Genomic DNA, 27,735 nt, shown 5'->3' on the forward strand with positions numbered 1-27,735 from the left:
CACGTGGGTTGACAGTTACAGCCGGCAGCCTTCTGAAAGGGGATGCCAAAGAACTGACATACTTAGTTCTTTATCCCAACCTTTTGATTAAAAACGAAACAAAACAAAAACCACTAAAACAAGCCAAAACAATGAAATCGCCAAATGCATCTTTCAGTAGGTCTTATAACAGACAGATAAGTAGTGGGAATAAGATGTGATATTTGGAAACAAAACAGACAGTAAGGTGGGCACATGAGAATTTTGCCTTGGTTCGATATATTTTTTTTACAGATGTGTGTGTGTGTGTGTGTGTGTGTGTGTGTGTGTGTGTGTGTCCTTGGAGGCCAGAAGAGAGCATGCGATCCCCTGGACCTGGTGTTGTTGACAGTCACGGGGATGCTGGGAACCAAACTCCCATATTCTGGAAGAGCAGCAAGTGCCCTTAACCACTGAACCGGCTCTCCAGCCCCATGTTCCCCAGCCTGTGAGAGCAGACTGCTCTGCTGGTGTGGTCGCGGTCTCCGGGAGGGGCACCCACCTTCTTCCTTTGGAGGTTCACATCAAGTCTCATCGAGGCGCACTTGTTCAACGCATTAAGTCGTCTGAAAAGAAGGAGAATTGGATGATTCTAATGGGCGCACACTTCCTCCGGTCTGCTACCTTCCTTGCTTTTTGGTCAACCAGTGTAGGCGAGGCATGAAAGTACAAAAAATGAGTGTGGTTTCCTGACCCTTTCCTGTCTAAACCCAGGCCCTTCTGGCTCCTCCTCCTGTCTTAGAAACCACAGACAGCATTAACTAGACTTTCACCAGCCGGCACATGCCACTGTCCACTTCGGCCCCCGTCCTGGGATAGACCCCTCCTCACGTTTTTATTTCCTCTCTGCTCTGCAGCAGTGAGTATACCGGGAAAACACCTCCACACCACAGTGAGTTTATTCCCACTGTGTCTTCTCACAAACTTGTTTGTTGAAGGCATAGCCCTGTCTGTGGAGTATGTCACTAAGGCCAACTGAGGCCATGAGGGGAAACCCCGATCCTGGATTATCATTCATGTAAGAAATGACACCAGGGTATGTATGGCTTGTTCTCTACTACTTCAGCACAAGGAGAGACAGAGACCGAGGCTTTCTCCAGGGGGGAGGTCACCAACAACCAAATTCTTGACCTTGATGTTTCCAGCCTCTTGAATTGTGAAAAAGTAAGAACCCACTGTTAAGCTGCCAGGTCTCTGGCATTCTGCAGTGGCAGCGCATGCCAACTAATAAATACACTTGGTTTTTCACCCTCAGCTGGACCTCTCAAAATTTGCTACCCAGCAGAATTCCTTCTAGTCCCCGCCCCGGCCCGCCCCTCGCCCCTCCCCCCGCCCGCCGCCTCCGCCCCGCCCCCTCCGCCCCGCCCCCCATCCCTCCCGCCCCCTCCCCATCCTTCCCCGCCCCCTGTGGCTCTCCCACCTAGACCACCAAAGATTCAGTTCTCCCTCTGAGGATGATTTTGCCACTGCTGCCCACTGAGAGGGAGAAACAAAACGATAGCCGCCCTGCCTTCCTGTAATATTCCTTTCCTTTGTGGTAAACAGCATCTCCTCCGCGTTTGTTTACCTTGCTGCCTGGCTGCTTCCAGGGGAAAGACGGTGCTTTTGTTTTTCAAAGCGAACTCTTCAGTCTCTCAACTGCTTTTCCTCTACAGCCCATTCTAATTCTAATTAACCAAGGAAGCTACCAGCACCCTCCAATCCTGCTTCTCACGGTCGCTTACAGCGTCCCAGCATCTCCTTCCTAACTGCTGACAACAGTTTCATTCATTCTTTTTTTTGTTTGTTTGTTTTTCAAGACAGGGTTTCTCTGTGTAATTTTGGAGCCTTTCTTGGATCTCGCTCTGTAGACCAGGCTGGGCTCGAACTCACAAAGATCCTCCTGCCTCTGCCTCCCGAGTGCTGGCATTAAAGGCGTGTGCCACCACCGCCCGGCTTCATTTACTCTTAAGTCTTACTTTGGTGAAGTCTCCTGGCCAACACCTTCATTATTTTGTGTTGATTTTTTTTAAAGGTTCGCATGTGGCTCAGGAGTCACTGGTCGCCCCTTGTCCGTTTGCCGCACTTTGGGCAGTTCTTGCAACGCTTTCATTTATCTCTAAAACCATTTTTACACCATTACTTCACGACCTTCCAGTCTGGTTAGTTCTCTGTTGAATTTGTTCTTTAGAAGCAGAGGATTCATTTTCTTTCTGTCTCTATCCCCATCCCCCACCCATTGCCCGATCTGCATAGAGCTGTGTTATGGTATCACACGTTTTGGATAAATCCATACTTGATATTTATTACAGCCATAAAGTTCTATTCCCACACGTATCATACTTGAATAATTTTCCTTTCACTTTCAACTTTTCACTGTCCCTAGAGTTAATGTGCATAGAGTTTGTTTACTTAATATTCTCGTGTTTATTCGAAATATCTCCAATTATCTAAAGCCTGTCAGACGGTCTATGAACTTAATTCCCTTGGAGAGATGTCTCTCAGTTCCGGTTATTTCTTACGGCTGAGACCCCTCTGAAGTGCGCTGTCTTCTGTCCTCGAGCCCAGCAGTACACAAGGCCTGGGGACACTGATGTTCAGCATGTGGGCAGACTGTCATGCGAGCCCTGTTTCCAACAGAGAACCCACTTTGCTGTGCCTCGTACCTTGGCTTCTCTGGGGATCAACTTGTATTTTGCTGAAGGGAGGGAGATAAATTACCCAGGAACAGACCCAGGGGTACAGGTCAGACTTCCCCTACTTCTCCATCTAATTTCAAACAACTTGCCTCCTTTTTAGCCTCCCACACCCTTGTCGCTAATTCTTGAATATCACAGAGTCCGTAGCGAAGATGGAGTTCCATTAGGAATTTCTCCACAGATCAGTTAGACTTCGTTTCCTGAGCACACTGAATCTTCTATGTAGATTTAGTCTCCTGCTTTGGAAATAAATGTTCTAGGTCTCCGGGTGGACATTTGATGTTGTAAAGGATGAGATGATTCTGAAAGTTGGTGGGGTGTTTTCGAAGCAAGTAAATTCAGTGATTAGCTCTTCTGTTGCTGTTGTTTTTGTTTTTTTCGAAAGACAGGGTTTCTCTGTGTTGCCCTGGCTGTCCTAGAACTCACTCTGTAGACCAGGCTGGCCTCAGACTCAGAGATCCTCCTGCCTCTGCCTCCCGAGTGCTGGGATTAAAGGCGTGTACCACCATTGGCTGACAGTAATCTCATTTTTGATCAATAACATTTCCTCTGGCTGCTATAAGCAGCCAAGAGAGGTAAAGAATATTTCTTCACACTGGAAGTGTCTCCTTTGCTCCTTATTGCTGAACCTACCAATCACAGTGTCAACTCCCAGAGGCATTTGCCTTGACTTTCATCATCCAGACGTTAGTTTTGCTTATCCTTGGCCATCATAGTAATGGAATTATATAGCATGCATTTAAAAATATTTTATATATATGAGTGTCTACATGTGTGTATGTGCACCACATTCATGCAGTACCTACAGAGGCCTGAAGAGGGCATTATATTCCCTAGAACTGGAGTCACTACATTTTTGAACGACCACACGGGTGCTAGAAACCAAACATGGGTCCTCTGAAGAGCAACAGGTAAGCTTAACTTCTGAGCCATCTCTCCTGCCCCTAGGCATGCATTTTTCAGTGCATGGCTTCTTGTTGTTGCTGTTCAGCCTGATGTTTTTAGGACTGATATGTTGGTAAGTACAGCACTAATAATCATACTTACTTGCTGAATAGTTTTTCATATCATGATATATAACTGGTTTATCTATTCTCTTGCTGGTGGACATTCAGGTTGTGTTTTAGTTAGGGTTTCTACTGCTGTAAAGAGACGCCATGACCACAGCAACTCTTATAAAGGAAAACATTTCATTGGGTGGCTTATGGGTTTTAGTCCATTATCATCACAGTGGGACATGGGGACATGAAGGCAGACATGGTGTTGGAAAAGGAGGCACATCTTGATCGCACAGGCAACAGGAGGTGGTCTGAGCGTCACACCGAGTGAAGCTTGAGCATATGAGACCTCAAAGTCCACCCCACAGAGACACATTTCCTCCATCAAGGCCACACCCACTTCAACAGAGCCACATCTCCTAATAGTGCCCCTCCCTGTGAGCTTACTGGGGCCAGTTACTTTCAAACGACCACAGGTTGTTTCTAGTTATTTTATTTTTTGATTTTTACTAATGCCTTTCTAATTACCAAATTATATAGTTTCTTTTAAGTGAAGCCCTGTCACGACAATGTACAGCTCAACATTATCTTCGGCATTTAAGACTATGAATCCTCTCATCACTTCCCACCTCACACCGCACAGACCCCTTGCGTATTAACACGTGTAGACACAGTCTCTACAGAGCACATATCACAATGTGTCTTTAGGATTCAAACCAAAGGAATCTTGTTTTACTGTGCATGAGCATACGGAAGCACCTTACATCATCTCAGAGTATACCAGACTTTTGACGACATGCGATCTCCTTTCCATCCCCTCTCCCCCGAGCCCCAGAGCTACATTTCAAACCACCCACTGCTCTTGCCCGTTTGTGGGGGTCCTTCAGGCTTTTCAGGCTCAAAGGCTAAAACTGAACTCCCTGCGCTGTTTCCAAAACCCACCTCTCCCATTTACCGTCTCGTCTTGACTGAGCACCAACAGGCGTCCACACCGGAGAAGTCAGCCTGGGACTAAACCCTCAGGCTCAGTAGGCGCTGCACACCGAATCTGGTCAAGTAAGTGCTACTGCGATATCCTTCAAGTCTTGCCTCTCCTTTGGTCCTAATTCGATCTCTTCTTGTCCCACATTGAGTCAGGCAATACCGGCCTTCCCTCCAATGCTGTGCACTGGAACTTCTTCCGCTCTCAGAGTATCCCAGCACGTGTTCAGTTATACACGGAAGACGATTCTCTTCATTTCAGTCACGTCACTGACAGTTTACCCACTGACTGTGCGTTCACGATGGTGTCAAACCAAACACGCGTTGGTTCCGGATCAGGATGTCCACAGCCAAAACGCTGCCTTCTTGGATTTGTGACTACAACTGGCAGATGGTCTTCCTGGCCAGTTCCACCTCAGAGTGGTGTGTTAATTAAAAGGCATTCCTGTTGTCCTTTGGCAATTGTTCCATGGGTTTGTTTAGGGAAGGACTGCATGCTGTTTATACAATATACTTATCTAGTGTACTTGTTCCTCCCTTGTGGCTGGAGGCACAAACAAATCAGTGGACTTTGTGAAAAAGATTTTGGTTTACTACAGGCACAAAAACATCAAAGGTCTAATCCTTCTTATACTACACATTTAAATATACGTTATATTCATGATATATGGAGACATTTTATTATTTGTGAAAGCTGGAACTAGATTTGTCTCCACAGACTTGGTCTTTTAGACACATCTAAACTCAAAAATATATCTTTACTTAAAATTATTCTCTATTTGAAGAAAATATTTAGGAAACATTATATAATCTATATATAATATCTGCTAAAGCACTCTATCAATATACAAATAACTCTTAAATTCAGTAAGTCAAACAACTTTATTTTTTTTTCCATGGTCTAACTTTGTGAAGGGATACTTCTAAAAGATAATATAAAAATGTATAATAAGCATGCAAAAAGTTGTTCAACATTTGTTTGTCATGGGAGAAATACAAATTAAAATCAGGAAATACTATTTCATGTATGCCAGAAGGCTCAAATCAACAATACTGACAATAGGGGCTGGAGAGATGGCTCAGCGGTTAGAGCACTGGCTGCTCTTGCAGAAGACCTGGGTTTGATTCCCAGCACCCACCGGGCACCTCACAACCATCTGCAACTCCAGCTCTTGGGGAACCAATACCCTCTTCTGAACTTTAGAGGCAACAGGCATACACATGGTGCATGGACATGCGTGCTGGCAAAACACCCAGACACAGAAAATAAAACAAATAAATCTTTAAAAAAAAAACCGCTCTAAGGAGGGACCAAGGACACAGGGCTGCCACACACTCCTGGCAGAGCAGAGTGAGGTGGAGCCCGGCCGTCTCCCAGCTCAAGCTTTCCAGGGAAGAAGAGCAGTGAGGCTGGGGAGCACTGGGAAAAGGAGACCAACAGCTAGATCAGCGTGATAGGACTCGCAGTGGCAATCGGACTCCAGAAATGCAGTCACCCGGCCTTTACACAGGGGCCAAGGCCAGGAGAGATCCAAGAGAATCCTCTAACAAATGGTCTTGAAACAGCTAGACAATCCCAGGAAAAGAAGTGACTCCAGACAGACTTTCTACTCCTGATACAGATGGACTCAGAATGGGACACAGTCCTAAGTGTAAAAACATGCAACCGTAAAATAAAAAGATGAAAACTGGAGAAAAATTCAGATGGCCCCGAGTATATGATGACCCTTTGGATTCAACATCAAAGGTGCAGGCGAGTGATCGGATTTTAAAACTTCTGCTCATACAGAGGATGAGACGATAAAGCAGACTGGAAGGAAATATTTATGAAAGATATCTGATGGAGTTTGTAAAGAACTCTGACATCCACAATAAGAAAGCAAACGGCCAGTTTAAAAATGGGTGAATTATCTTTAGCCAAAAAGAGAGACACAGTGGGAATATTGAAACGTTCTCCGTATTGGGCTGGAGAGATGGCTCAGCAGCTAAGAGTCCCTGCCACTTTCCCTGAAGACCTGAGATCAGTTCCCAGTACCCACACTGGGAAGTTCACAACCATCCTTACCTCCAGCTCCATAGGCTCTCACACTATGTTCTGGCCTACAGTTACTGTACTCATGGGCAGGGGCAGATGCGCGCGTGCACGTGCGCGCACACTCACACCCAGATAAAAATGAAACAGAGCACAATTTAAAGGGTTCAGTATCACGTTAAGTGCAAATTAAAACTACCATGAGCTACCACTATATATTTCAACAATGTCGGTGAGAAAGAGTAACAGACACTCTCAGTCATTGCTGGCGAGGATGGGAAATGGCTCGGGTACCTCAGAGCACAGCTGAACAGTTTCTTACTGCGGAAACAACCTTCGATCCAGCAACCACACTACTTGGTAGCCACCCAGATAGCTTTCAGATTTATTTCCATGTGTAAATTTGCTCTTGGTGTTTACGGCCACTTTAGTCCTCATCGGTGAGATTTGAGAGCAATCAAGATGTCAGGTGAACGGGAAGATGAACGACGACGCAACCAGACAACGGAATGTTGATAATTAGAAATGAGATATAAAGACACGGAGGGCGGGGAGGAAACTTAGGTGGGTATTAAAGGCCAATATGAAAAGGCTGTAAATTGTGATTCTAACTATAATGCATTGTGGAAGAGTTAAAATTATGGAGATAGCAAAAAGACCGGTGGTTGCCAGAGACTAGGGAGATGGAGGGATGCTAGGTAGAAGAGAGGATTTTTAGGGCAGTGAAGCAGTTGTGTATGCCACAGTGGTGGACGTGTGTCATTGCATGCCTGTCAGAACCACAGAATTAAGGTAGAGAGCATGAGCTGTAATGTACACTGTGTACTTTGCAGGGGAAGAGAGGGCCTACCCTTCGGGGGATGTTCATAGTGGTAGAAATGCACTATGTGTGTGAGGGCAGGGGGCAAATGGGGGCGCTGGCTTCCTGCTCAAGCTCGTTATGAACCTCAAAGTGCTCTAAAACAGTCAACTGAAAAGGTATGATTTTTATTATCGTTATTAATTTTACTTATTAGACTATGAAATTATGAATATAAAGTGATATGTATTTCTTTTTTGGAGTTTTTTCTTTGCATGTGTATGTGTGTGCATGTGTATATATGTGCTCTCCTGTGTGTGTGTGTGTGTGTGTGTGTGTGTGTGTTTTGGCCAAAAGTTAACATTGAGTGTCTCCACTGATAACTCTCCATCTTATATATTGGGTCAGGGTCTGTCATTTGAACCCAGAGCTGATCAACCCAGTCAGTCCAGATAAGCCAGCTTGCTCTGGGGCTCCCCTATCTGTGTGCCCTGTGTGCTAGTGTTACAGAAGGGTAGTCATGCCTACCTAGGATTTACATGGGCACTCTCTCCAGCTCAGGGGTCTGTATGTCTTTTGTCCCTCCAAAGTACGCTAATTAGCTCTTAATCTAATGTGCAAAATTATCATCATTGGAGGCATTTAGAAATGTTGGGTACAATCTCAGTCACCTTGTACATAAATCATCCTGACTCTTACAGAACAGTGGCCTTCAGCCTGTGGGTCACAACCCCTTTTGGGGCGGTGTGTGTCAAATGACCCTTTCACAGGGGTTCCTAAGACCACTGGAAAACAGATATTTACAAACAATTCATAACAGTAGTAAAATTACAGTTATGAAGTAGCAACAAAAATAATTTTATGGTTGGGGGTCACCACAACATGAGTAGCTGTATTAAAGGGTCACAGCATCAGGAAGGTTGAGAATCACCAGTGTAGAGCATGACAGAGGAAAATACATTTAAGGCCGTCTGAAACGGTGCGCTTCTTCATGGCTTGATACTGCACTGGCTTGTGATTTTGTTCACGTGAGGTGAAGCAGACAGTGGCTAACCTTTCTCAGCACACGGCCTGGAGGAGGCATACACTGGAGAGGCAGATGACAGAATCGTCTCTCTCAGATTTGGCTCCTGTAGGTAAGAGAATACATCACATACCAGAAACACTCATTGCACTCTATCAAATTGCTATAAAATTCTGGTGTGAGTGAAGTCAACCTTCAGTGAGGACAAATACGTGGTTCTGGTATTTACTTCCATTTAAACTTAATCATAAATAATAAGACAAATTCTCAGATGGTCTGGGTTGGTCTATTAGAGATTGCTGGCAGTCTGTTTCAGCATGAATGAGAATTTCAATTATAGAATGCATTTTGCCTTCCATGAATAGAGAGATCTACTGGACTGGAGCCTCTCTTGAGCTTATACCACAATTTCTTCTTCTTCTATTCCTGGAAATCCTAGAAGGACGTTCTATATGAACATCATTTACACAAGTCTATGGGTGTCTTCAGATTACCGTGATCATCTTGGCGCAGTCAGAACAACAGAACCCAGAGCACTGACCATGAGAGCTTACAAACTGTACCTGGCTTGCCTTCCTGTGGCCAAGCAGAGATGCAAATCCAAATGAGTCAACTGGCCGTGAAGGTAACAGCCCATCTAACCAGGACCATTTGCACTGCCTCTTTCAGACAAGGAGACAGGCCTCCGGGAGGACCGTCTGCGCAGGGAGTGAAGCATGAGTGATACCCAGAAGTCGGTCCTATCTCCTTAATTTACTGCTTCTGTCTACTGAGGAATCATTTTTAGTAAAATCCAGAAAACAGAGCTCCTGGCAGTCCTTTCCCGGCTCACTTTCCACTGAAGGAGAAAACCCATGGAGAGAAAAACCTTCTTTGTGCTTGTAGCAACCTGGGTTTAGCTATTAATGCAAATAAAACAGTCTAAGGCTTTCAGGAGAAATGGTCACAAAATCATTGCTGCTGATGTCCTATCTTATAGACGGGCTAATTCGTCACCCAAGGGGAAGGAAGCGGTTTCAGGTTAAGCGTCAAACTTGGGGTTCTACTAGGGAAGTTGGTGTGGAGAGAAAAGCTGATATTCATTTATCTAAGGGCGTGTGCTCTGTGCCCCAGGAAGACGCTGAGGATACAGAGATGGACAAAAGATAGTTCTTATCCTTGAGGCTCTCACAGTCCCATGTGGGCTGCGAGCATGATAAAGAGAGGAAGAAGCAAGTCACTTCCTGAGTCCACCAGACCAAGAAGATAATATGTGAGCAAGACTATGACGAGCTAAGAAATTTGCTGCCCAGTCTAAGATAATTGCAGGCAAAGGAAACAGTCATCACATAGGATGATATGGTCTAGGAATGTCAGTCTGGAGAGGGAGGCAGAGGCTGGACCATGAGGACTGGAATGAAGGAATTAGGGCCAGTATGTGGACATTGGGGAGATACTGAAGGAAATTATGCTAGGGAATATCACCATTCTTAGACACATACCTAAGGTGGGATGGAGAATGAATTCAGGAGGGACAGTCAAGAGACGGCTCATGAATCTGGATGAGGTACTGGAGAGCTGGCTCAGTAGTGGAGAGCACACTCTGCTTCTGCAGAGGACCAGGGTCGGTTCCCAGTACCCACACAGGTGGTTCACAATGGCATATAATTCAAGTTCTAGGGCATCCAATATGCCCTTCTGGCCTCAGTGGGCACTTGCATGAACTTAGTGCACATAAACTCATTCAGGCACACACAAGCACATAAATAAAAAGAAAATAAATCATTTGAAATGAAATTTGCAAGAATCCGAATCAGACGTTGCTGCTCTGTTCACAAAGCCAAAAATTGGAAACAGTCTAGATGTCCATTGATGGAAGAATGGCTAAAAAAATGCTGTACATTTACACAGTGGAATATTACTCAGCTGTTAAAAAAACAGAATTATGAAATTCACAGATAAATGAATAGAGCTAGCAAAAAAAAAAAAAATCATCTTGAGTGAGGTAATCCAGACCAAAAAGGACAAATATGTTAAGTGTTCAATTATATGTGGATGTTAGCTGTTAAGTCTTTGATGAGAAGGCTGCAATCCGTATACATACAGCGGTTCGGTACAGAGTGAGGTCCGGGTGGGCAGGGATGGAGCACCCTGGGAAGGATGAATAGAATAGATAATCCTGGATGGAAGGGTGGGGGAACTGGGATGGGAGGCTAAAGGGGAGGGGAAAGGCTAAGGGAGGAAATACGGGGAGGGACAGCGAAAGCGAAGAGCTATCTGAGGGTTATTTGGAAATCGACTGCAGTAGAGGCTTCTTAAAACATGTACACACAAGAAAGAAATCTAAATGGACTCAACAAATAATGAGGAAGACAAAACCCCAAGTCACCAAGTGGAACCTCCGTTTCTAGGTTCCCACTCATTGAGTTGTTGGCTAAAGGGACCCCGTGGAGAGCCCCAAACAACGTAGGCTATTGCCAAGGCTATCGGTTTCTCTCCAAAAACTGAGGGTAAGGCCCTGTTGCTGAAGACGGCACCTACTCAACTCACTGAACCCAGAGAAATCAGGCTGGTAGGCACCAAGCGTTATGTGGTACGGACCCGTGTGAGCTTGTGCACGCTGTCACAGGTGTGCGCCACCTGCTGGTCCTGGAAGGAAGTCTGCACACCACCAGAGGAGAAAGAAAGGTCAGCACCAACCCAGCTGCAAACCCTGAGATCTGCGGCGGTGACTGCCTGCAAGATGCACCGTTGCAGTGGTGGCCCAGAGCTGTGGGAGTCACCAACCCCTCTCTGATCGGATTTAAGGCCCACTCCATGGGATGGACCCATACCTGACGCGTCTTGGGTAATCAAGAACCTGAGGCTAGAGGGCCAAGGGCCCATTGGAAAACCAAATGCTACTGTTTTGCTAAGTGAGTGCAGCAACAAAATGGCCCCTAATGACATCCTGCTGGACTCATAGATCAGTGCCTTGCTCAGTCATCGCCAGAGAAGCTTCCTCCTGCAGCAGACGGGAACAAATGCAGAGACCCACACTGGACAATGTGCAGAGAGTGAGAGGCCTCGGAATACTCCGTCCTAAACGGGATGCCTCCATCAAATCCCTCCCCTCAGGGCTCAGAGAACCCTGTGGAAGAGGAGGCGGAAAGTTGTAAGAGCCAGAGGGGATGGGGAACACCCAGGAAACAAGGCCTTCCGCACACAGCAGGGCCGGTGCACACCCTGTGACAGCGTGCACAAGGCTCACTCGGGTCCGTACCACATAAGCCCCCAGTGCTGACAGGGGCAGGTGGGCACCAGCTTCCATCTCCAATGGATAACTGCTAGCAAATGAAAAATCAGTTTTCTCCCGAGGAGTCTCAAACCACATTTAAGGGTGGGCCCAATGTCCGTCCAGCAGTAGATGGCCACTATAAAACAAACTCAATATTTTTATGAAGTTCTTCTTTTTTAAACTCACAATGCTTTGTGCCTTTTTTTTAACCTTATAAATATTTTGCTTATACATTATGTTGTGTTTTTCCTATATTATGTGTTGTATTTGTGTTTTATATATTATGTGTTGTGTTTATGTTGTGTGGGAACATGTATGTCTCTGCATCTATATGTTTCTTTTTTTTAATATAATAATTTTTTTTATTTAAAAAATTTTCTTTCCTTTTACATACCAACCCCTGTTCCCCCTCCCTCCCTTCTCTTGCCCTCCCCACCTACCCCATCTTCCCTACCCCCTCCTCATGGAGGACAGGGCCTCCCTTGGGCAGCCAACACAGGCTGGCACACCAAGTCGGGGCCAAAGCCCCTTCCCCTGCATCAAGCTGAGTAAGGCATCCACCACAGGGAATGGGCTCAAAAAAGCCGGTTCATAAGTCCTGGTCCCATTGCCGGGGACCCACAAACACATCAATATGTGCTTCTTGTGCTTTTCCTTTGGCTCTTTTTCTTCTGTTTGTTTTGTCCTATTCTAGTTTGGTTTTATTCTATTCTATTCTATTTATTATTATTATTATTATTATTATTACTTTCTAGGTGCCTGTTTGTATTCTACTGAAAGAAAGGGTGTGGATTTGGGTGGGTGGGGAGTTGGGGACAATCTGGGAGGAGTTAGGGGAGGGGAAACCGTAATCAGAATAGATCATATGAATAAAACAATTTTCAATTGAAGAGAAGAGAAGTCTGAATGAGAGACGGCAGAGTGGAAAAGAGAGAGCACGGGGTGTGTCCATACGAGGGCAGGATGTGACGATTGGCTCATATGGAAGATAGGAAGGCAAAGAGAGGCCAGGTCTCAGCTTTCAGGTTTTTGTGAATGGACTGTCAAGTGTAGACAACAGTAAAATATGCAAGTCGGTGGGGAGAGGGATATGAGGAAGATGATGAGCTCTGGTCTGCCTATGTTAAAATTTAGGGCCTTTGTGGCATCCAGACCCACCTGAGAGTGAGTGGAGTACAGATGATAAGTGTGAAGCCTATGGAACGGAGTAGACCCTCTATATCTTTGGGAGATTGGTTCCAGGAGTTCTCAGCAGACACCAAAGTCCTCTGATGCTCAAGTCCCTCATGGAACATGGCACAGCATTGGTATATAATTTCTTATATCCTCTCCTATAATTAAAATCACTCCTGTATTATTTACAGTACTTAACATAATGTAAACATCATGTAAGCGGTTGTTTTAGGTTTAATGTGAGGTTGGTTGAATACAGGGATGATGACGCCATGGATATCAAGGACTGACGATAACTAAAAGCAAGCAAGCTGGGGAAAGAAATTCAGAACCCTGGTGAAGCCCAGTGGTTAGGACTTGGGGCCAAGGAAGGAAGCCAGGCTCAGGAAGGTAAAAGCCAGTGTAGATCAGCGGGAACCAGCCGAAGGTGGCGCCTTAGGATCCAAAGAACCTGCACTCAGCAAAGGAGGAAGCAGTTGGTTAACTGTGCCACGTATGTAAGAAAGAACCAATGGTATGAAAGCTTCACGTTCCTTTGGTAAAATCAGTGGTTGGAGAGGGCGGTGTAGAGTAGGCGGGGGAGAGCTGAGAGTGTGTGGGTCCGTGGGTCCTGAGAGCTGGAGGCCAGCGGGCACTGAATGTTCTCTTAGGAAAGTCTGTGAGGGTTGGGTGTGGGGCTGATCGCCTTTAGCCCTGGGCAGAGGCAGGCAGATGTCTGTGAGTTTGAAGCTAGCCTGGTCTACATAGCAAGTTCCAGGCCAGCCAGGATTGCATAGTAAGATCCTACCTGAAGAAAAAGGAGGGGGAAGAAGGAGAGGGAGGAGGAAGTCGTCAGCAAAGGACAGTACTGTAAGCTATTCTGGGGGAGAAAAGAGAGTTTATCATCATAACATTTTCTAACCAAAGAAGCAATATGGTAATTGGTGGGCTGAAAGGTTATTTCTGCCAAGCCCCGGTTCAACTTAACAAATACTTTTTTAAGTCTCATCTGCCACAAGGCCCTGTATCCATGACGTGCCATTTGAGTAAGTTGAAGTCCATGACATGAAGCTAGAAAGTCCCTCAGAGCTCCGAGGACCGTGGCAGGGGCCAGGCCGAGGTCAGGAGGGGAAGGCGGAGCGAGAGGATTCTGGGCTGAGGGACGACGGTCAGACTGAGGCGGTGCCTTGGTGGCAGGAGGACGGCCCTGGTGGAAGCAGAGCGGCAGGGTCAGTGTGAGAGGCGGTGCAGGTTGTCAGGTCCTGACTCACGCCGTGCAGAAGCCCGGGGACACTCACAGGCAGTCTGTTCCTCCCTGAGCGACCGTAGGAAAACAGTAGGTCCCTTCCTTCCTCATACTTGAGGCTCATGTTTGACATTTCCACGGCCAGACCTCAGATGGGTCACGGGGTCTCCTACGGTGATTTAACGGCTGGTTTCCTGCGATATGTTTTATTTTCCTGCCAAAGGCATGGGAGGAATCGCAAGCCGAGATGGGCGGTCATCTCTTCCAGACCATTCTGATTTCATTCCAACGGCCTGACCTTCTTACCCTTGGCTCCTGTCAGGGCGGTGGATGGAACCCTGTCAGCCAAGGAGCGTCCTGGGTGGGAACTTCAAAGACATTCAGGGACCAAAGCCAGTGAAGATGTGCTCCTGACCCAGGGTCATGGGGGCTCCTCCCTTCATGTGCTGGGGCCCCAGGGCGTGGGAAAGGACTTGCTGCTGAGAGTCTGGCAAACACAGATTTCGGAGAGCGGAGTGGACGCTCCACGCCAAATCCACAACCCTGCTACGCAATTCCCAAGACTCGAGAGCGTTCGAAAGTCTCAGGCCATGCTTAGACGGCGTTGTGGTGTCTGGGGTGTGGTAAGGGCAGTAGAAATGTAGTCTGAAGTAGGCAATGACTGTCACCATGTCACCATGGACAGACAGGGAAAGCCGCGCCTCCCTCTGCTTTCCCTTTTGGCTGTTCCACCAAGTGCTCAGAGCAGGAGAAATCACCCCTGTGCTAGTACTTAAATCCAGGAACTGCCTCTGGACATTGGCTGAGGTGTGGGAGGAAAGCAGGGTCAAAGGTCACCTATGCAAAAAAAAAAAAAAGAGTACAGGCTGTGTTGTACGAAAGTGGTGTGTGTGTATGTGTGTGTGTGTGTGTGTGCGTGCGCGTGCGTGCGCGTGAGTGACATAATCAGCTTGCACAAAGGCAGTTATCATCATCATTTTATTTTATGTGTGTGGGTGTTTTACATGTATGTCTGTATCACCTGTGTGTCTGGCACCTGGGGAGGCCAGAAGAGGGTGTCGAATCCCTTGGTACTGGAGTAACGGTTGGGAGCCACCATGTAGGAGCCTGGGTCCTCTGAGGAGTAGGAAGCACTCTTAACCACTGAGCCATCTCTCTAGCACCCTATATGATAGGTTATTATTATTATTATTATTATTTTGTTTTTTCAAGACAGGGTTTCTCTGTGTAGCTTTGCACCTTTCCTGGATTCGCTCTGTAGACCAGGCTGGCCTCGAACTCACAGAGATCCGCCTGCCTCTGCCTCCCGAGTGCTGGGATTAAAGGCGTGCGCCGCCACCACCTGGTGACAGGTATTTTTCAAGGGAAACGATTTACATTTACCATTAACAAGGTCAACGCACTCAGATCAAACAGGGGTGTGCAGCAGTACACCCTCCCACCCTCCCCCCTGCATCACCCCATCGCCGCTCCCTGCTTCTGGAGACTCCTCCTCACTTCTCATCCTTTTAAACACACAGGGGAAGCAGCACTGGGCAGTCAGAACCAGTTCCGTCACCAAACGGCAGTGAACACAGCTCGTGCCCTCATTTGCCATCGACTGTAATTAATTAACATCAATTAACGACACACATTATGCAAACGAGTCACTGTTTTCACATTAATTTAGGAACTCAAAGGTCATGTCTGAGCATCCAGGCCTGTGTCCGCACCCAGCTGCAGTGAGGAGGGAGCGTCTCACCTCCCCAGAGCTGCGATCTGCCTCAAAGAACAAACTCGGCAAGCTCCTTTGACACCTTTCCTGTCCTCAAGGTGTCCCCTAGAGTTGGGATCCAACCAGCTCACACAGACAACTGGATTTGCAATGAGCTTCTCATGGCACGTGGGGGAAAAGACTTTTCAGTCGCGGTTCAGTCACGAGCAGGAAAACAGAATTAAGTGTGACAACGGTGACTGCTGCGTGCTGGAAACGGGGCTCTTCCAGCCTGCAGCCGGCAGCGATTGTCCTCACGGAGCCTGCTGGACGCGGCCCTCTCTGCCGCATTCCTGCAGCCACACAGAAAGAACACAGCTGCCACGAGACATGAACTGCTTGTCTACCCAGGCGAATAACCCCCCTGTGGTGAATACCCTTTTGCAGGCGACTCTAGCTCTCCTGCCTGCCTCTGTCTCCCTGGAAGGCGCGCCCTTTCGCTGACTCCCTTCACCATTCTGCAGGGCCTCAGCGTTTCCAGCAAGCATGAGAACCGTACAGCTCAAAAAGGCTGAAACATAAGGCAGAGGGGTAGGCAAGACGGTGCCTGCCAGGTACAGGTGCCTGCAGCCAAGCCCGAGGGCCCAAGTTCAATTCCCAAGACCCATGTAGTGGGAGGAGAGCAGCAACTCCTGAAATGTGTCCTCTGCTACATGCACACTGTGGTGCCCCTGTCACACAACAAACAAATAAACAAACAAATAAACAGGCGATTTCAAAAATCAAAAAAGAGTAGAAAATTCACTATCTCTGTGAATACAGTGCACAAAGTGTGTGTGTGGGGGAGATTTCACCTCTTACTGTTCACTCGGCATTAATCAAGACTCACCCTCTGAGTAGGCAAGTTTCTAATTAACTGCTCATTAATCTCCAAGTTTTAGGAGCACTGCCATTCTTCTCTGGTGGGAGACCTGCTGCTTCCCGCTGCTCGCGAGGCAGGGAATCTGGACTGTGTGGAACTCAAGGCGGAGAAGAAAAGCAACCCCCTGCCCCTGTTGCTTTTCAGCCAGCCACCTCTGGCTGTCAACCTACTCCTCGATTCCTTTGATCCACCCAGGGTGTGTGACTCTTCCTCTGGCCTCCATTCTACCCGCGGCTCCTGCACCCTGAGAGCCGAGGTTCATATCCCTCCAGCCAAATGCTTTCTCAAGAGAGTGAATACAACGGCCTAGAAGATTTCACAGGATGTAAAAGAAAGTATAAAAACGGCATTCTAGTGGTAAAAAACGGGATGTAAAAATAACAGCTCGGGCAGAATGACGTACTCTTAGGTATCACCAAGACCATTTCCTGGGCTGTGAACTACAGTTTGCTGTTGTAAACGTCAGGAGACCTAAACATGTACTGACTACCAATCCACACACACGTTTCGGGCCAGTGAGACGGCCAGGGGCAAAGGCTTGCCACCGAGGGCGACAGCCTGAATTCGACCCCCAGCGCCACACGTGGGAGAAAGAACCGACTCCTGCGAGCTGTCCTCCACCTTTGCACAAGCGCTGTGGCACACGTGCCATGCCACACCTCACACACAGAAGTGCACAGGCACGCGTCAAAGTGACCTGAGGGAGGTGGCAGTCCAGGCCTTTCAACAGGGAGTTGAAACAATTAGACGTGGACACGCAATGAATCTAATGAATGACTCTTGGCCCAGGCCCGTACTTAACTCAGATTCAAACAGCACAGGATAATGTCCTTGCGACCTTATTTAAGCAAAGACATTTTTAGATACACTCTTAAAATGTGGACAAAATAAACTTGGCTAGGAAAAAAAAACAACAACCCTCATTCTGTGACATTGCAAAGAGGATCTCCAGGCTGGCAGGAAACATTGACAAAATGCATCGTCTGAGGAAAGAGGTATTTATAACAACAACAACATCCCCCAAGCTCCACAATAAACATCATTCAGTTAGAAATGAGAAAAAGATTGAATAGATGTTTTGCAGGAAAAGATAGGTTGGTAAGACATGGAAAGATGTGTAGTTTTACTGGTCACTAAGAAAATGCACATTAAAAGTCACAACGCAATAATAGACAGACAACTGTTAAAATGTCCATGAGCAAAACAAAAACATACTAACAAAGGACCGCATAAATGTTGTTGGATTTACAAAATAACAGGGTTACTTGACGTAGTCACTGCCTCTTTATAAAGTTAAAACAGATTTGTCATGAGCCTCACAGCCTCATTCTTAAGATTTCAGTGAAAAGAAATATACATTTCTGCTCAAACAAACCCACACACATCAATGTCCAAGTGTCGCACTGGGTACCGGAAGTCTGTCCGTACAATGGAAAGGGATACATTTTTGAAACGGAAAGTAACATGAACTAATCTTAAGAACACTGCACCAAGGGAAAGGAGCCGGGCCAAACAGCCATATGCTGTCCCGTGCCGTATCTGTGATGCCCTGATGGAGACAAAGCTGTAGGCATAGGAAACACATCTGTAGTTGCCAGGGTTTGGGGTGGACATGAAGGACAGAGAGGAAGTAGGGCCTTCAGGGGCGGCAGGTGGAGCTTTTCCAAACCTTGATTACATACTAGTAGCAGTCCATTTTGAATATATACATATGTGTGTATATGCATGTATAAACATAATGCTACAAGTCATTTTACAGAAAACAAAATTTGGAAGACTCAATGGAAAAAGATAGTAAAATATAATTTTAAAAATAGGAATTTTTTTTAAAGATTTATTTATTATGTATACAGAAGAGGGTACCAGATCTCATTACAGATGGTTGTGAGCCACCACGTGGGTGCTGGGAATTGAACTCAGGACCTCTGGAAGAGTAGTCGGTGCTCTTAACCTCTGAGCCATCTCTCTAGCCCCGGGAATTTTTTTTTTTTAAATGTCAGCCAACAGGAATGTATGTACTCAACAGCAAAAGGAAAAACAGCCTGAGGCACTAATTGGATTGTCCTATGTGGAATGAGCGGTTGTCAGAAGGTCTGTTCACGCTGCAGGTGTGGCTTCTGGAAGGAGAAGAGGAAATGCTGCTCTTCCAAGTCAGAGCTTTTGAAGGATCCCAAGGAAATCATCCGTTCACCTCACAGGCTCTCACAGAGTTAGGGCATTGTGTGCTTATTTGTTTTCTAGCCTAAACGGCCCTCATCCATTTAGATCTATGACTTGACTGTGTGTGTGTGTGTGTGTGTGTGTGTGTGTGTGTGTGTGTCCACGCCACAGTGCATGTGTGGATGTCAGAGGACAACTTTTGGGAGTTGGTTCTCTCCTCCCACCATGCGGGTCCCAGGAATGGAACTCAGGGAGTTACGCTTGGCAGCAAGGGTATTCAACCTGTTGGGCCAGCCAGTTCCCATGTTTATGATCCAAAGACCTCTTTTCTCTTTTAACGGACAGGATTGATGCATCAAACTTAAGCAGATACACAGGATTGTCTTTGTGAATAGTAGAGACTATTCATTAACACAAAGCTACTTTGTCGTCATATAGGACACAGGGAGTGAGCAGCTTTGAACACAAAAACAGATATTGGGGATCTCACAAGCCTAAGATTATTTTCGCTGTGCTCATCATTAACTTCCTCTTAAATACTCTTATTTATCAAATGCCGGAATTCAAGAGTGAGCAGTGGACTGAGGATCACCAGCACGGGATCTCCAAGTCCTCTCTATGCTTCCTGAAGAGTGATAATGAACCACAGCTGACATCTACCCCAGCTCTGATCTCTTTCCAGAGTGTTAGCCAGGCAACTGCAACGTTCTACAGACCCGGTTAACTTTTCATGTCAGAATTTGCCTAGGACTATAGATTCCACTGGCTTTAAAAATTATTGACCAAAGTTCAATGGTTACTTATTTGTTCTTTTGCTCAGACCTCCATCTCTTCACCTGGGCTTCTCCCACCGCTCTGGGAGGTGTGTAGAGGAGGGGATCCTTCACACAAACATCTTTGCCTCTTTAGAGGATTCATCACATAATAAAGGTTGAAATACGTCAATCTGCCGCTGCGTTTACTCGGCTTTACCTGTTCCAGTTCGAAGATATAACCACTTGACTTTAGTGAACAAGCCTAGGTCAAGTTGAACATGCACAAAGGATGTCTCAGACATCGCTGGCGATGCCTGCCCTCCCTGACTCCTTCCTTCCCCACCTCATCTGTGCTGTCCAGTCACCGCTCTGATCTCAGGTTACGTTTTTGAAACGGCATTTAACACACCCTGAAACACCCAGCCCTCTTTCCCTTCTTTCCTCTTCTGTCTTCTCCTCGCTCCTCCCCTTCCTCTCTCTTTTTCCCTAATCTAATGTCTAAAGCCCCCTCTTCTGATTTAAACTCTACAGAAACAGGAACTGAGCATGCTCAGATTACCAGGACCTTCGTCTGGGGATGGTGGCCACACGGTGAATGTTTCCTTAGTCGCTAAACTCAACCTTCAGCTTCGTGCTACCCAAATGGAGACAGACCCAGGCAAGCAGCGTAAGTCAAAGGTGCTTCACTCGTCCGACTTACCTGCAAAGAGGCTCTACAAGGTCCCTTTCAAGAAAATCATGGTCTTTTTTGACAGCCACGATGTTGATGGGAAACTGTGAATCTAGGAGGGAAAGGGAGGCAGAGCTTAATGCCCTTTGCTGTATGTGAACGCAGGCCAATGCACTCAGGCCCGCCACGTTCTGCACAAAACCCCGCATCGTAACCACAGCTACAGCCTATTACCATTGCTGATGGCATTTAAAAATAGCATGCGATTTTATTTTTATCACAGAAAATGCTTTTGAGAGCACAGTGTAAGTACAAAATATGAAAACAAGCACCCGACCTTGGACAAGATTAAATGCTAAGTGCCCTTAGTGTCCATCCTTATCAGACACCCTCAGGTGGAGGTGGTGATGAGCACTGACATTATTCCCACTCACCCAGCACAGGCTACAGACTGATGATTTCATAGAATTCTCAGTTTGGAAGATTTTATTTCCCCTTCACAAAGGACATTTCCAAAAATACCCCAAGTTCAATGGTCTCAGATTCTCTTTTCCTTCCTTCCTTCCCACTCACTTCCTGCCTCCCTTCCCCTCTCCTTCCCTTCCCCCTCCCCTTCATCCTTCCTTCCTCCCCTCTTTCCTTCCTCCCTCTCTTTTTTGGTAGCAAAGTTTGCAGTCATCTTGAAGTTCCCTACTGATGCTACAAGAGAAGAGATTCAAACCCCATGACTATTCCTCAAAATAGGACTCAGACCAACTGGGTGGTTACTGTCAATATCCAGAATATGGCTTTAATTTTAGGTGCCTCTATTACATAGGAAAACCTCTGGGTAATACTTGGGATAACAGCCAAGGTCACATTTAAGGTCAGTTCACTGTGACTGCCACGCCTTCCTATTTTTCACTTCCCCTACTTTCTGATTATAGTTATGATAAAGCTAATGTTTCTAAACCTTCCTCTAAATTGGAAGCAGACACTACCTGGCCTCCCCCGATTCTGGGGACACATCTTTGCCTCTTTAGAGCATGCACTACACAGTAAAAAATTAGACATTATCAGTTTGCTGACGTATTTACTTGGCCTGACAAATTCCAATTTGAAGACATAACCACTTGGTTTAAAAAAAAAAATCCAGTCAAGTTAGATGAAAAAGTATTTCACAGTGACTGAATCCTTCCTGGTCCCCAAATGAACACCACCTCACTCTCCTGGCAAGTGAGTGTCCATCACAGTGAGAAGCACAGACAAGAGAGCCCAGAGACGCTAGTTTTAAGTCCTGACTACTTCCTTGCTGTGTTTCTCTGGGCAACACCCTGTTCCTCAACTGTACAATACCACAGTCATGATGGCTACTTTATGGTGGGAGTGTGAATACTGGTTTTTGAATAATAGCTGGCATACAGAAAGCTCTCTTCCCATTATGTTTATGCAACATTTATGGGTTAGACACAGTCTGGCATGTGCATGTTTCTGAGCTAACAGCGCATCTTAGATAATTATGGACTGCTCCCATTTAAATCTCATAGTAGCTGTGGCATGAACATTATAGTGTATATATTTATATGTAATACTCATCAAGAATTAAAAGGCTGGCATTTCACTTAAGGAGAGTAAGCTGTTCATTGCTGTTTTCTTTGGACACAGACCTAGACATGTTTGGGAAGAGAGAATCTTAATTGAGAAAATTCCTCCATTGTAGTGGCTTGCAGGCAAATCTGTGGGGTATTATCTTGACTAGTGATTGATGGAGGAGGGCCTCACTCACTGTGGATGGTGCCATTCCTGGGCTGGTGGTCCTGGGTTCTATAAGAAGGTGAACTGAGCAAGCCATGATGAGCAAGCCAGTAAGCAGCACCCCTCCATGGGCTCTGCATCAGCTACTGTCTCCAGGTTCCTGCCTTGAGTTCCTGTCCTGACTTCCCTCAGTGATGGAGTATGACCTGAGAGTTATAATATGAAATAAACCCTTTTCTCCTTATTTTGGTCATGGTGTTTGTCACAACAGAAACTCTAACTAGAACAGAGAGTCACTTAACATTCTGGACTTTTCCTTCCTAATTAGTAAATTGCTGGGAGAGAGTAGGAGGCGGGAATATCTTACACTTAAACTATAGGAGCTATAGGAATCCCTTCGTTCCTTCTTCTTCTTCTTCTTCTTCTTCTTCTTCTTCTTCTTCTTCTCTCCTCCTCCTCCTCCTCCTCCTCCTCCTCCTCCTCTCTCTCTTCTCTCTCTCTCTCTCTCTCTCTCTCTCTCTCTCTCTCTCTCTCTCATCTAAAAGGCTCTGTAGGACCCCATGGAAACTTTTTTTTTTATCAGAGATTCTAAGCTTCAAACTACATTCCAACATTAACTCTCCTTTGTCCTCACAGAATTTAAATGAACAAAGTAGAGAAAAAAAACCTTTTGGTTTTTAATATAAAATTGAGATTTTGGATGAAAGGACAGGAGTCATCTATAAGTTAAGATAAATTCTGTTGGATCTTTCCAGCCTACATAACATTTGTGCCGTCAGGAAGAGAAGCTGCCTTTGTTCATGTGCTAGGTGCCCTCTCTTGAGCTCTCAGACCCGCTCTGCTGTCTCCTACTTTGCTGTATGCTTTGAGACCCACTGGGAGCGTGGATAATATCTAAAGAGGCTCACACTATCTGCCTTCCTTTGTGTTGGGTCAATGGGAAGCCGTGGTTGAAATGCAAGGAGGGATCTGCTGTGGGATGTTCTGTATGGCAAATGTGTTGCTCTGATTGGTCAATAAATAAAACACTGATTAGCCAGTGGCTAGGCAGGAAGTATAGGCGGGACTAACAGAGAGGAGAAAAGAAAGAACAGGAAGGCAGAAGGAGTCACTGCCAGCCGCCACCAGGACAAGCAGCATGTGAAGATACTAGTAATCCACAAGCCATGTGGCAAGGTATAGATTTATGGAAATGGATTAATTTAAGCTATAAGAACAGTTAGCAAGAAGCCTGCCACGGCCATACAGTTTGTAAGCAATATAAGTCTCTGTGTTTACTTGGTTGGGTCTGAGCGGCTGTGGGACTGGCGGGTGACAAAGATTTGTCCTGACTGTGGGCAAGGCAGGAAAACTCGAGCTACAGGGATCCATGGCCAACTGTGTGCTCCCTCCAGGGATATGTGTGAGGTTCTTCTTTTCTGGGCTCTGGCATCATCCCCTTGTGGTAGTGACAGCTCCAATAACTATAAGCCCTTGGCTCCTTCTTTGTGTATATCTTATCTACAATTTTGTAATAAATACCAGTAGCTCTAATTTTCCACAGATGGTCTCGTGTGCCATCTGCTCACTACTGGACTTGACTACGTCATGATGTATATATAAGGATGATCTACAAAACATCGAAGATTTGATGATGATCTTAGAAATCAATAAGATACGGATAAATGAAAATGGTGGTTAATGAGAATGGTCCCATAGGGTCATCGTGTTAGATTACTTGATCCCTAGTTGGTAGAACAGCTTGGAGAAGCATTAGGGGATATGGCTTTGTTGGAGGAGGGGTGTCTCTAGGGGTGGGCTTTGAGATTTCGGAAGCCCATGTCATTCCCAGCATTTACCCTTTCTGCCTCTTGCTTGTGGATCAGACGTAAGTCTCAGCTACTGCTCCAGCACTGTGTCTGCCTGCTGCTCTGCTCCCTCCCCATCATGGTGGCCATGGACTCTAACCCTCGGAAACTGTAAGCCCCAAATAAACTTCTTTCTTCTATAAGTTGCCTTGGTCATGGTGTTTTATCACAGAAATAGAAAAGTAACTAAGACAATAAGTTTATTAACTATTAATTAAAGAATCAAGAACCAGAAGTATAATACTGGCAAGAAAAGCCACTTACCAAAAACTCAGAAGACTGACATCTGGTCCATAACATTTTTTTTTTAAATGTAAAATAAGCATAAAGAAGGGCTATACCCAAACAACTAGTTTAGAGACATCTAGGAAGCTTACTAAAGACAAATTCATTGCAATCTCAAGACAACTGAACACAATGAAGATAAAACCAGGAAGAACATGCTAATCGGCAAAGCGCGTTGTGGCAGACACTGGAAAGAAGCTGAAGAGCTGGGTGGGCATCTGCAGGGGGAGAGGGGAGCGGAGTGTGAACGGGGTGGTGGTGGTGGTGGTGGGTGGGCGGGGGGGGGCACTCTTATTTCCAGATGTGTCAGAACGAGCTTAGGATTGCCAAGGCTGAGGGAGGAAGGAAGCAAAGCCACAGTGCCTCAGAGCAACGACCCAGAAAGCACCAGGCAGGGTCCACATGGTTCGTCCTGAGTTTCCTCTCTTCCTGAAGAAGGAAGGGGCAGGGTCACATACCTTCGTACAGCTGAGCGTACTGCGGGAACCCGGCAGCTCGCAGCCAGTCACATGCTTCCTTTGCCTCGATTTCTGAAAAACACAAGAAAAAGAACATTGTGAGTCCGACAGCCACAACCCAGTTCTGCTGGTGTGCGCTCGAGAGTCGAGACGAGGCAAAGCTTCTCCTGGGTTGTCTCGTGTCAGTTAGTCTACCCAGAAGGGAGAACACACAGAATGTCCAGGCCACTCGAGGCGCTTGCTGTGTCTGCTCAGATTATCTCCGTGGGGCCACAGTTCACGGAATGACAACCAACCACGGAGGGCAGAGCACAAAGTCTGGATGTCCTCCAGGGAAAAACACCGTATTTAAGCACCAAGGAACTAGGTGCTGAGGGAGGAGAAGAAAGACTTATTATAATAATCATAACCCTCTTTTTAATGGACCTTTTAAACTTTCCAAGATAAGCCCGAGATTATTTATTCAACCTTGCTTTACTCTTTCACTCAAGATAAAAAAAACAAAAAAAAACAAAAAAACACAAGCAGCAGTCCATTTTCTCACGAACGAAGGCATTACAAAAATCCAGTTTCACCGACGGTTTTAATTCCCAATACATCGCATGAAGATGTTCATTGGTCAAGCCTGTTGGAATGACTTCAAACTCAAGAGTGCAGAGGAGAAAAGGATGCTGAGACCCGAGTCTCACGGAGCAGCCAGACCCGAGAAGGCCACACCCCAGAGGCTGGCTGGTCCTTTGGGTGACCATTGGTGGGGTGGATATACCCGCTGCCCATGCGAACATCCTCCCTGAGGGAGTCTGTGGAGTGACATGGGAGGAGCGTGTAAACCAGGTCGTTCTCTGACCTCATGAACTGTGGAGGATTTCACAACCACCATGCTGTTAGATAAACATCAGCCCAGGGAAAAGAAGTTCATCTGGCAGGAGGTCAGTTTCTCCAAATAGAAGTAAAAAGCCCAGGGAGAGGTCCCCGCCAAAGATCTCCCCAGCCGCTGCGATGCTCAGTCGGTGTGTTTCCGTTTCCCCGGGGGCTTGTTCCTCTGTAGTCAAAACTGCTAGCAAAGGCCTTCCTTGAATCCTTTGTACACACGCGCGCGCGCGCGCGCGCACACACACACACACACACACACACACACGCACACGCACACGCACACGCACACGCACACACGATCTACACGAGCATGGGCCGCAGGCCTGAGACTGTGCGCCCTTTCTAACAAAATCTCAGCAGCTGTCCAGCATGTTTGATGTGACACAGCCATTTAATGTATATTAAAACAAACCAAAGGTCAGATCTTAGCTCCCAAAGACGCACAAAAGCAAAACCTTCAGGGAGGCAGAGCTTCCCTTAGTATCCCCAATCTGCCGCCACCCCAGGAATAGAGAACCTCCAAGTTCTGGTCTTTGTAGCATTGAGGGGTTCCTGCTAATTCTGACCAGCATGGGTTTCATATTCACGTCAAGTTTCAGGCTGGGTATCCACCGCCTGCTTCACTATGACACTGGCTGATTTCCGGACTTTAAGTTCAGTTAGGAGTTGGTAAGGAATCAAAGTACTCTGTATTTTCTAGCGAATCACACCAATTATGCATTTTGCTGTTTTATTTTTTTTTGTACTATGATCAAAAAGTAGATTTTTTTAGCAAAAAAGTCCCAGAGAGCCAGAAAAGGATGACATGGAGAGACCTAAAAGCCAGGAGCTCTACAGCGTAAGGAAACTCAGAGGGAAATGGAAATTCAGGGAAACAAAGGATGGTAAACCCCTGGGAAAGAAATGATAACAAGATGTGGGGACCTAGAGCCACAGCTCTGTCTAGAAAACCTGCTGGAACTGAGAACTCTGGTCAGGCATTGGGATGGGATGGAAGCTAGGCAGAACGATTTTACAGAAGGTCTCTCCAGACGATTTCACTTCCTTTCAAAAAAATCATTGTTTTAAAACGCCTGTGCCAAGTTTTTAGGTTTCAGACTCAAATCTAAATTGCGAGGAGTAAATAATAATAAATAGTCAAAACTTTAGAAATAATTGCCTAGCCTGTCTCACACAGCGCACACAGCGAGACGTGACCGTCTCTAATTGCACTCTATGACATGTGCCTTTATTGTGCCTAAATGCTTCTATCAAGCTGTGCACATGCGTCCTTTTGGCATTCTTACAGGGAAAGATTCAGTGACAGCGTTCTTCCTTAATGGAGGATCTTGTTTCAGATGCTTCTAGATGACTTGTAGAGTTGATAATGAAGGATGGGAAGGGATGCTGTGCTTTGTGGTGGGTGGGAAGGGATGCTGTGCCTTGGGGTGGATGGGAAGGGATGCTGTGCCTTGGGGTGGATGGGAAGGGATGCTGTGCTGTGCCTTGGGGTGGATGGGAAGGGATGTGTTTGAACACTTGGTCCCCATATGCTGTGGTGGTGTGTTTTAGAAGGCTGTAGAATCTTAGAAGGGACATAGCTGCAGGGGATGGGCCACTGAGGGCGTGGGGGTGGGTTATAGGTCAGCCTCCTTTCTAATGAGCTCTGTGCTCTCCAGCCTGTCCAGATATGAGCAAGTCCTCCCTACCATGCCAACCTGTATCCCCTCAAACTGTGACACAAAGCAAATCCTCCCTTAAAATCTGTTCTCTTGGGCATTTTGTCAACATCGTGAGAGAGGTAACCAGTGCCAGACAAGTGGGAACCACAAGGGAGCAGGGAGAGTGTTGTGGGATGGTCTGTATGTCAAATTGCTCTGATTGGTCAATAAATAAAACACTGATTGGCCAGTGGCTAGGCAGGAAGTATAGGCGGGACTAACAGAGAGAAAAGAAAGAACAGGAAGGCGGGAGGAGAGACTGCCAGCCACCACCATGACAAGCAGCATGTGAAGATGCTGGTAAGCCACGAGCCACATAGCAAGGTATAGATTTATGGAAATGGATTAATTTAAGCTATAAGAACAGTTAGCAAGAAGCCTGCCACGGCCATACAGTTTGTAAGCAATATAAGTCTCTGTGTTTACTTGGTTGGGTCTAAGCGGCTGTGGGACT

General features: G+C 46.3%; 1 long non-coding RNA gene across 1 annotated transcript in view; it reads right to left on the minus strand.

Annotated features, from left to right (window-relative positions):
- Nucleotides 1-131: 131 nt before the first annotated feature.
- The window catches only part of LOC114688941, a 64,012-nt gene continuing 36,408 nt past the window's right edge, over nt 132-27,735 (minus strand). The window contains exons 2-4 of the long non-coding RNA XR_003733824.2: nt 24,709-24,780; nt 20,415-20,496; nt 132-584 (exon numbers count right to left, since the gene is read on the minus strand). This is a non-coding gene — a long non-coding RNA (uncharacterized LOC114688941). The remainder of the gene's footprint in view (nt 585-20,414; nt 20,497-24,708; nt 24,781-27,735) is intronic.

This window comes from Peromyscus leucopus, chromosome 23, assembly GCF_004664715.2.
Source record: "Peromyscus leucopus breed LL Stock chromosome 23, UCI_PerLeu_2.1, whole genome shotgun sequence".
Classification (NCBI taxonomy): Eukaryota; Metazoa; Chordata; class Mammalia; order Rodentia; family Cricetidae; genus Peromyscus; species Peromyscus leucopus.